Source organism: Lactuca sativa, chromosome 3, assembly GCF_002870075.4.
Source record: "Lactuca sativa cultivar Salinas chromosome 3, Lsat_Salinas_v11, whole genome shotgun sequence".
Lineage (NCBI taxonomy): Eukaryota > Viridiplantae > Streptophyta > Magnoliopsida > Asterales > Asteraceae > Lactuca > Lactuca sativa.
The window spans coordinates 104,355,890-104,367,424 of NC_056625.2; the positions used below are offsets into that span (position 1 = coordinate 104,355,890).

Sequence of the window (11,535 nt, forward strand, 5' to 3'; positions counted from 1 at the left end):
CAAAAACACAAAAATTAATCCTCATCCTCCTCATCATCGTTATTGGCTCCACTTCCTCCCGCTCCGCTATGGCGTGCACTAATCCTCTCGTCCCACGATGGAATATATGGATAATTCCCACCATCAATATGTGGAATATTGAAGTGGTCCAAAAGTCGTATGTGGGATTGATTGCTAAAATTTAGCCCCCGCGCCATTTGGTCTTGCATCCGCCTCATCTCTATGTTGTACCAATCCATTGGTACATCTTCATTCTCTACCGGAATCACCGGCGGCTCATCCTCCATATCCCTTTCACTTCGCGATCGCACCCTCCTTCCCGGTGCTTCAGGACCTACAACCGGGTCATCATTTGGGATGGCATAATGGCCACCACCATAGTCTTCAATAATTCGGGCCCTGCGGAAAAGAATAGGATTAAATGGGGGTGTCGGGATCATTGTCATGCAGTTCCAGTCTCCGTGGTTCATCAACCCGAATGAATTAGCCAATCGAGTGACAAACATTCCTCCATTGATACGGGAGGTTTTGCGATCTTTGACCGCACCCTCCGAAAGGTATGAAGCAATACACCATGGAATGTTGCAAAAGACGCCGGGTGTTATTATGCTCCATAAGTAGAAAACATCAAGGTTGGAGACCTTGTCATCGTCTTTCCTTTGGTTGATGGTGGAGGAAATAAGGCGGTGAATGAGGCGGTGAGTCGGGGATCGGATGCTCCCTTCTTGTGCAGACTTTGGGATGTAGACTTTGTTTCCTATGGTATTCCACCAACCCGTGCTCGTGACTCCATCGGGGAACGCCATATGAGTGTTTGCTAAGAAAGCCCGAAAGATGTTTGTTGTCACTAAGGGTTGATCATAGATCCCTAGTCGGCAGGCAAGGTCCACCACCGAGCATTGACGATACTCGCCCCCAAGACAAAAAGTAAAGCTCGTCGGGTGATACACATCCACTCCCCCGGTAAAAGATACCGTGGAAAAGAATTCTAAACATAGCTCCAAATAAACCGGTTCTTGAATACGGAAGACCCGGCTCCACCCATCACACACCATGCTGTTGCCTTCATGTTGGAACTCCTTCAAAAGGTAAGGAGCTAATTCTTCTTCATAGCTAACGCTCTGCAGCCATTCCCAATCAATTCTGTTCGGTACATACACCTCCTTCTTCTTAATGTCGGAGAGCTTCTTCTTCCACTTCCTCATTGTTGAAGGGGATTCGATTTGCGGGAAGTTTAACCATGGAAATTCCCCTTGGCTACCAGTTGAAGATTGTCCTCTTCTGAACATGATTTCTGCAAAATAAACACACAAAACCCAGAATATATAATTAAAACTGGAAGGTTTCTGTAAATCGACTGGACTCGTCGAGTCCATGCCTGACTCGACGAGTCACGTAACCTGCACGAGTCAGTCGACGGGTCGCATGAAATTGGACCTTAAAACTTGTAATTTTTGTCAAGGGTTTTTGTTCAAGGACTTCCTACTAAGTAATAAGGTCAAACTAAGCATTCAAAACAACAATATTCATGACAAATCGAAACCCTAGAATTTCATTATTTTTCAAAAACGGGTTTTTTACATGCAATTGCAGGAATAGATGGCCTTATACTCACATTTTCTTTAGAAATCAAGAAGAAAGTTGTTACCTTTTGAGTTTAAACCTTGAGAAATTGAAGAAGATTTGAAGATTTCTTTGAATGCTTGAGAGTGTTTGCGAATGGGGGTACCCGGCGAGTGTGAAGTTGAAATTGAATTTTTAGGGTTAAAACCCTATTTACCAGATGTAAAAGTAATTTCGAAATTAATTTTTTTTTTCTGTAAATAAGACCGACTCGTCGAGTTGTGGTTAGACTCGCCGAGTCTGGTCGCGAAGTTAAATGCTTTTCTGGAATCCATGTGGACTCGTCGAGTCGTGGTCAGACTCGGCGAGTCATTTAAAAGTTTGCATATTTTTCAAAATTTTTCTGTTTATTATGAATCATTTCACCCCCCACTTAGGCTATGCAACTCTCAAGCAGACATGCCCGATGATTTAGAAGATTTAAGAATAAAAACGAATGGAAAATAAAACGAAAAATAAAAAGAAGACTAAAAAGTAAAAGAAAGCAAACTCTATTGAACGGGTTGCCTCCCGCCAAGCGCTTCTTTTTGAGGAGTCATTAGCTAGACTCCTTCCCATTTACGTTTTGTCATCTTCAAGCATCGGGAATGTACGCCTCACTTTTTGTGGTTTATACTTGGTCTTGTAGGCGTAAATCTTTTTCTTGTAAGCCCTCTTCAATTCGTCTCTTCTCCTTTTCATTGCTTCATCTTCAGCTGCTTGGGCTTTCTTTTTTCGCTTTTTCTGCTTTACCCTCTTCTTTTTCACCAATTCTTGAACATCCTTCTCTTTAAATTTAATGACTTCATATTTCATGATGGTCCGTGCTCTAGGTTTAGTGGTGAATTGGTGATCAGCTTCTTCCTTCCTGTCCTTTATTCCTGCATCCTTTCCCGTGCTTAACCCTTTTCCAAATGGCATCGTATCAATGCATGCCACATTGGCGTGTTGCACCTCCATTCCTTTTTCCTCTTCTGCCAATTGTTCTTCATAAACAGTAACTGAAACCAGGGTATGTGAAGGACTATTCACAAACAGATCAGCTTTGGTCAACTTTCTATCCAGATCGACTGGACTCGTCGAGTCCATTATGACGACTCGGCGAGTCGGATCGTGTTCGATCACTCCTGGAGTGTTTTCTGAGTCGTCTCCTTCCAGTAGCTTTTCTAGCTCCTCCAAGTCTTTGTCAGCATCTGAAACTTCTTCTGAGTGTAGCGTGAACTTACTTGGGTCTTCTTTAAATAAAATATCAAGCTCTTTTTGCAATACCTCATCATCTAATTGGATAAATGAGATTTCTTCTCGCTTTTCTTCTTCTTGCTTGATCTCTGGATTAGCTTTAAACATCACCGACTCATCACCCACTCTTAATGTCAAAGTAGTCTCGGATATGTCAATAAGGGCACATGCGGTGTTTAAGAACGTTCTTCCCAAAATAATTGGTATTTCGGGGTCTTCTTCCATTTCCACCACCACGAAGTCTACTGGAAAAATAAACTTGTCCACTTTGATAAGGAGGTTTTCACAAATGCCTTGTGGATTAATTATCGTTTTGTTTGCCAAATGGATTCTCATATTTACCGGCCTTGGCGCTGGTAAATTTAGCTTCTTAAAGAATGAATAGGGCATCAAATTAATGCTTGCCCCTGAATCAGCCAAAGCTCGTGTGGAAACATCATTGCCAAATTGGCACGGGATTACTATATTACCCGGATCACCCTTCTTCTCAGGTAGCTCACTCATCAATATCTCCGCGACTTCAGCAAGATCTTTCCTGGCAGCAAACAAACCCTTAAGCAAGTTAAAGTATTTGGGAGTTTGGAGCATTGTGTCCACGAATGGCATATTGACTTGTAAGGCTTTAACATGCTCCATGAAGGTTCTATAGGCTTGAACTTTTTCTGAAGGAATGGCTCTGGATGGGTATGGCAAAGGAGGGTTGTATGTCTTCAGAAAACTTGCGTATTTATCCTTCCCGACTGGACTCGTCGAGTCCATTTTGGTGACTCGGCGAGTCGGATCGAGTTCTTCTCGTTCTGGTTCTTCTTCCTTTTCTGCCTTCCCTTTGGAAACCCTTAATGTTTCTGCCAATTCTTCTTCACCGCTGGAGGTTATAACGCTCACGTTCTCGTTCCTTGGATTGGGTTGGGTGTTGCTCGGAAGTTGACCCGGTCTTCTTTCATTCACTTGATGTGCAAGCTGTCCCAGCTGTTTCTCAATGTTGAGAATGGAAGCTTGCTGATTCCTCAACATGTTCCTGGTTTCTTGCATTGCTACATCGTGATCATTATGCCTTTTCTCGGACGCGCTTATGAATTTTGTAAGTATGTCTTCTAAGTTCGTCTTTTTGTCCGTCACCGGTTCCTCCTTTTGATAATAACCCCTCTCCCTCTGTTTATATTTTTCTTCCTTAGCCTTTCTGTACTCTTCGTATGGGAGCCACTCCTTCTTCGGTTTCCTCCAGTCTTCATCATATCTATCGCTGCTAGAGTAGCATACTTGAGCTTTCTTATTTCCATTCTCATCTCGATCACATTCCTTGGTAAGATGAGGACCGCCACAATGTTCACATCCAACTCTAATAGCATGGATCGTTTGATCCATTTTCGTCATTCTTCGGTCTAGGCTATCGAGTTTCGCTATCACCGCCGCCATACCATCGTTTACCGAATTTACTGCTCCGCGACTCACTTCATTCCTCGGATTGTGGTATTCTCTAGAATGCTTAGAGAATTCTTCAATTAATTCCTTTATTTCCGGAGGTGGCTTTCGGGTGAGCGGGCCTTGTGAATCGAGTAGTTGCCTTGTGGTGACATTAACTCCATCATAAAAGATGGAGACCTCCTGTTGGCTATTGAGATCATGGTGTGGGCAATTTCTAAGTAGGCTCTTGTACCTTTCCCAAGCTTCATAAAGAGATTCTCCGGTTTGTTGCTCGAAGTTGGCAATGGCTTTCTTTAGCTTGGCTATTTTGGAAGGTGGGCAGAAGTGATCTATGAACTCTTCTTTCATTTTCGCCCATGTAGTAACTGATCCGGGAGGGAGTGACTTCAACCAATCCTTTGCAGCTCCTTTGAACGTGACAGGAAGCATGCGTAGTAGCTGGACCTCGCGGGGCACATTAGGTACATTGAAGTAATCCGCCACGTCATTTACTTCATCTAAGTGCTTATAGGCGTCTTCATGATCTCTCCCGTGAAATGGTATCTCCTTGAGTTGAGCGAGAATATGGCCCTTTAGTTCGAACGTAGCGGTAGCGGGGATTGCGGGTTGCACAAGCCCCGGGCCGGTGTCATCACGCATCCTTTTCTTCCACTCCCCCATGGGGATCTCGTCAATATTAGCCATTGCGGTGGCTAAGTCTTCTTCAATATCGGATGTGTGCTCGCTTTCTTCTTCGGTCTCGTATTCGGTGTCTTTCGGGATCGGATCTTCGGTTGACAACGACGCACTGGATGCTCCTGCTTTGCTGCTCCTCTTCTTGCCAAACACGGATTTGAAGTTTTTGAGTGGTGAGTTCTTTGAAGAGGTGGTTTCTCCAACAGTTTTGCCCTTGTTTCTTCTTGATGCGGTTTCCGGATCTTCAAGAGGAGGAATTAGAGGTGTAGAAGATCCTCGGGTCATTAACTAACTGCAACTTAAAACAAAACAGAACGCGTAAAAAAGAACAAAAATTTAATCTGATTCAGCGTCAGACTCGCCGAGTCGGGGCGAATGCACTCGGCGAGTTCACGTGAAAATCAGTTTTTTTTTTTTTTTTTTTTTTTTTTTTTTACTTAAACAAAAATTGAACAGAAATTAACTTTGCGTAAGATGACTCTTACACAAAGGGTCGATTGAATTAGAATTTAATGCTAATTTTAGAACCGTTCCCCGGCAACGGCGCCAAAAACTTGATGTGTGTAAAACTCACTTAGTTTTAATCCTACTTTAATTATCAAATAACACACAAAAGGCAGTGAACCTATCAATTGTGGTATAGCTAGATAAGCAGGGTATCGAACACAGGGAACGGAAAATTAAATTAAAAACTAATTCTATCTAAATTACTTTAGCGAATAAGGGTTTTTTCTCTAGTTTTACAAGACTAGAAACTTATTAAACAAAACTAATGCAAGGCTAGAAAAGAACAAATTAACTAGATTCAATAATGGGAAAGAAACTTCTGTTTAGCTCAACTCGGTTAACTTTATGGTTGCTTTTAAGGTAATAGTGCAATGGATTAATTCTTTCGTTGGTTACCGATTCAAGTGATTAAGTTGTGTTCACTACCCTAATCCTTAGCAAATAAACTAATTCAAACAGTGGCCAATTGCTTAACTTAATTATATTTACTAGATTAATTATTCGGGTTAAATTAGACTTGCAATAGCTAATTAAATTGTTATTTCTAATTAACCTCTTGTTCAATAGTCATCTTACAAGCTTGCACATGAATTTACTCAATTTACTTATTAATCCTAGTTTCATATTCATTAATCCTAGACATATGATTTAGTGGTCACTTATCATATGAGGTTGATAATTAATAGATGTTCATGCTAATTAACTATCTTCCTATTAACGGAAAATAAATTATCATTCATACACAAGGTTCTTTAGCAAGCTAAAATAACAATTAATCACCAACTTAGAATTAATCCTACCAATCATTCAAACCATATTGTCAACTTTGTATCCCCAAACAGAAGTATAAAGAAATTAGTTCATAACTAAGGTGAATAACAGCAAACAAATAAGTTCAAGTTGCTTAATCATATTGACAAAACAAAAGAATTAAGTAGAATGATGAAATTACGCCTTAATTACTCCCGGACTTGGATTCTAGCTTCTTTAGTCGACTTCTAGGGTTCTTCTGGCTTCTTATTCGCAGCTTAACACCTCTGAAACTTCCCAGAATTCTCCCCTTTTCGCATTAAAGAGTTATCTTTATATATGCATACCGACTCGTCGAGTCATATGGCGACTCGTCGAGTCCCTCTCACATCAGTCGTAACCTGATAACTGTCTTGACTTTCGAATGCTTATCTCTCTGAATCCGCGACCGGACTCGTCGAGTCAAGAGATAACTCGACGAGTAGAAGCCTTATTTTGGCTGTTTTCTTTCTTCTTTCCACTCTTGAGCTCTCAACCGCTTCTCTTGCTTCCTTTCGCTTCCGAGCTTCATCTTTGGACTGAAAAACACAATTTAACACTTTTAAGTACCTTTTGTCCATAATATGCAACAATTTAGCTCATATATGAATAATAAACCACACTTAATACACACTAAATATGCACATATCAGGTACCCATCCGAAGGTCGTTTAAATATTAGTTATATATCATGTGTACATATATAGTCATAAAGGTCCTTCCAGTTCATCCAATGCCCTTGGGTAGCAAGGGTATACATCCATGTCCATACGTACCAGTTAGATTACTAGTAAACTACCATATGGGTAGTTTAGGAAGATACTAGAACTATTACTAGAACGTGATATCATACAATGAGTCAGTTCGTTCATGAGTCAATACTTTCTAGAACATTACAATACATTACTATACTTGCTAGATAGAGAGCACATACATTACAGCTAGAACATTAATATACTTGCTAGATAGAGAGCACATACATTACAACTAGAATAGTTCAGTACATTACATATACATGAATACGTTGACAAATTGTGATCCACTGTATCGGAGCATGCCTTAAATGTCATGGCCCAAGTTGTAGCCAGAGTCTCTTGGAGGGAGAGCGTGAGTTTGCGTATAGATCTATATTAGATTGACTATCCTACACCTTTCTACTAGCTACAGCCAGGCCTGCAGGTCTGCGGGTGCCAAACGTCATTTCTTTTTACGACCTATCCTTGTCGTTGTTATCTAGTCGATAGTATGGTACAATTAATCACATGACGCCTTAATTTAAATCCGGTTTAAGGTAGTTAGTACAGCAGCAGTTCTTATAGCGCTACACTTCAGTACTACATTTATTTCCCCTTTACATATATTTAGTGATATTTTCACTTAAACTTTAAATGTAAAAACTATATTTTGTTAATGATAGTTACACTTGGGAAAATTACACACTTTTACAAGAAACGAACATTTAGAACAGTTAAGTCTTGGTAGAAGACTACATTGAGAACAGTTAGGTCTTGGTAGAAGACACCCTTATATAATAGAAGGAATCATAGGGATTTCTAGGATTTTTCAAACGTTTACAGTTGTTTTACAAACAGTTTTATACTTACAGTTCATATACATTTTCCATACCTATAGTTCATATACATTTTCCATACTTACAGTTGATGTACTTACAAATTCTTACATACAAATTAAGACACTAAAATACTTATGATTTTCTCTAGCTTTAAAGCTGATACTCTCTTTCAAAATAACTTGTATCCTCAGGTCAAACATAGACAGGTACCGATGCAAGGTTTAGAGAAGATGGAGCTCGTTCTAGACTCATCTTTCATTTTGATTTATGCTTTAGTGTTTATCAAAATTTGACAGAACACACTTGTATAATAATTATATTATTAATGCAATGGATGATGTTGTTTCTTGTTTACTATTTTTCATTGTTTCGATACTGTACATGACGTCCTCCGCTGCAGAACGTTTTCGCCGTTCTTGGTTTTGGGGTGTGAAATATCATCATCATGAAGATACTTTATCTCTCCTGGAAACGGTATATAAAGGGTTTCTCTCTCAAATTGTACCTTCTTACATTCTTCTAACTCTCTTAAATACACAAGGCGATCAACAACTGTTCATCTTCTTCCTTGCATCAACAATGGCGGACTCATCATCTTTTCAAGATCAAACTGCTTCATCGTCCTTGCTTCTGATCAAAGCCATTCAGAACATGATCATTCAACTAAACCCCTTTCTGTATGATTCGTACATGCTACAAGTTGTCGAATGTCTCAAATACTCTCCTCTGGTTATCGCACTCACGCAGGTGGAATCTGTTCCAATGTCTCTACTATCCCAGGTCTATTCTACTGCAACCTATAAATCTTGATGTTGATGCCTTTGTTATCTCTCCCGATTTCATCACCACAACTCAACTGTTTACAATGCTTTATGAGATGGGGTACACTGATGTTCTTACCACAGTGACGAAGGTTAAGAAATCGTGTTTTCCACCACAGTGGAATGGGTTACTTACTCTTCTCAATAAGGGTTTAGCGGAGAGGGTTGTTGGGTCAGATGGTACCAATAAGGGTTTTCTGACCATTCTCTATCGTCTCTACCATGGCATTAACCTCGATTATGGGTCGATTATTTGGTCGCAACTGGTGCAAACACTCAACAAATCGACGAGACATTCCGAGATTTCTTGTGGTCATTTGTGGACCATCGTCACTCGAAGGGCCATTGACACTTTGTAGATTCCAGTCATGTAGGATGCCTTGGTCTCCTCTATGGCTACTTTTCATACGAATAAGATCGTCTTTTCTAATGGCACCAAGTTCTCCCACAATGGTTCAATACCTGAAACGATGTACCGGTGTGTGTCAACCGAATGTAAGGTGATGGATGACTACCGAAAGCTTCCTCCCAAAGGACCAAGAGAACTACCTCCTGAACAGCAAGCTACTTTAGATGCTATGGAGAAGCCAGCCAACCGAGGAAAAAGAAAAAACACTAAGAAAGTGACAACCAAAAGTCCTTCGTCTAAGCCTCTCAAGTCTAAAAAGCGAAAGGTCATGCTGATTCAAATGCAGCTAAACTGAACGCTTCAGTTTACTCTTTATCAAAGTCACTTCAAGAAGCGCAAGCCAAATTTGAGAATGTTCGTTCTTCAATTCAAGATGAGAACACTTCTCTTCTTAGCTCTATGAATTCTCGGCTTGAAACACTCCATGCTGATTTGGCAAATGAGAGTGCATTAAGGGAGGATCTTGCATGTCAAACCTCTACCATTGAAGTTCATAAAGTTCAATTGGCTCAAGCTAAAAGGGAGATGTCATTGTTGAAGACTGAACGACCTGTATTCCGGAGTTGTGCTGGTGATGTTCAGCATATGCTAAACAATATTCTTAGTGCTCATGATCCGATACTTACTCTGACCATCCGTAATCATCTAACTTCCAAGCTTCTTCCTGCCCTTGCACTTTTACATGAAATGAAGGGTGTTTCGGAGAGGTTCGTACCTCCAAAACAAGGGGGAAAAGGTGTTCAGACAACTCAACGGAAGGTCACTGTCAAAACAGAACCAAAGGGTAATGAAGTTTCGGGTTCTGGTAATCATGATAAGAAGAAGGGACGTGCTGATGATAGTGATGAAGAATAAACAATTGCCAAAGCCCTAAAACGAAAGAAAAGGGATAAGGAATTGGATGAAACCCTTAGGGTTTCAAAGGAAGCAGAAGAGATGGAGCGAAAGAACAAGGAAGAGCAAGATGCCTTAAATTGCAAAAAAGGCCTTGTTTCCTCTTTGGACTAAGGAAACACTCATCAAAGAAGCGATAGAGTTTCCAAGCGTGTACTGGCTGGAACCTGTAGCTTCGTTTGATTGTGAGAATTCAAGGGACTCTAAGTTTGATATGCCTATAACACGAAAGGCATTTACTTTTCACTTCTTTGATTCGACTGTTCAAGTTCCCTCACCTCACCCTCATGTTGATCGTGAACTTATCTATTTTTATCTCAAGTTCAGTCAGCCTTAGCACCTGACATAGAGTGCATAGAAGATTGTAACTGTCAAGGTGCTGAAACCTTTGCCTACAGGGAAGTTTTTCAATGTTAACTTCAAAATAACCCGAGGTTCAGACAACTCGGTTTCTGTTATATCCCTAGTGGATCTTCCAAACTTGAATCCTCATGATTGGATCTTGTTGTTTAACATGTTTCTCACTAATGCGAAAGAGTATGAGCCGATCCTAGATCATCTAAAGAGGATGTTGGCTTCCTATATCCATGAAGTAGCTACAATGGATCGGGAGATTGCTAAAGTTTTGAAGAAGAAACTCACTGTAAAGCCAACTGCAAAACCTGGAGATGTGAACAAAATAAAGATGGGTCAAATTGATTCTCCACATCTCACAGTGAGGTTCAAAAGAGGCGAAGCCAACATATTCCTTGTCTCTCTTGTTGATAAGCATCTGTTCTCAACGGACTACTTGGAGCACATAATTAATATCATCCATCGATGCAAGAAGAACACGGAGGCAGACAAGAAGAACTTCACGGACATGCTTTAGTGGTATATCACTTTTCATCATACTCTTTTGGCCATTATACCAAAGGTGTTCAAGACTGTTAAGAAGTCTTCTATAGCTCAACCGAACTGAGCTTTCGGCTCCATTGACGCAAAGGGAGAGATTATTGGGTATTTTATGTTCCGTCATGGGCTTATTTTTGTATATCCGGATATGGCTAGTCCATCCATGATGATTTAGAAGGGTTAAGCTATAAATAGTGCATGCATGTATTCCTTAGATACGGTCGTGATTATAATTATTATTGCTTTGTAACCCTAAACACCTCTACAGTCGAAGTTCTTAATTGAGCTCTTCTGAGGTGTTAAAGTTTAATCATTCGACATCAGTTAAACAAGTCCTGTGTTTTTCATTACATCATTTATTGTTTATCTGCTTAGAATCTATCGATCCAACTAGAACTTTGTTCTAACAGAAATCACTAGCTCAATAAGTCAGTTAAGTTTATTAATTTTTAGTGTGACACATAAGACGTTTTAGTTTCTCCGGTTGATCCTTCCTTGGAAAACTCCTCTTGAATCTCTTTTTGTTCCTCCTTGACTCCTCTACTGATTGCTATGATGGAGTGGTTACACCTATCTGGGTTTGTCGGTCAATAATGGAAATATATAAAGAATCTATGAGAGTAAGTGAAACAATATGGGGTGATCCTTACCGGGTCCTCCTATAATTGTGCAATGTATACAAGTTGTATATAATTTAAGATTAAATA

The 11,535-nt window shown here is 40.1% G+C and overlaps 1 non-coding gene across 1 annotated transcript; it reads left to right on the forward strand.

The window, feature by feature from the left end:
• Positions 1–4,459: 4,459 nt before the first annotated feature.
• Positions 4,460–4,566, forward strand: LOC128133119 (small nucleolar RNA R71). Its single transcript, XR_008231307.1, has one exon. It is a non-coding gene; the product is annotated as a small nucleolar RNA R71 (small nucleolar RNA).
• The last annotated feature ends 6,969 nt before the right edge of the window (positions 4,567–11,535 follow it).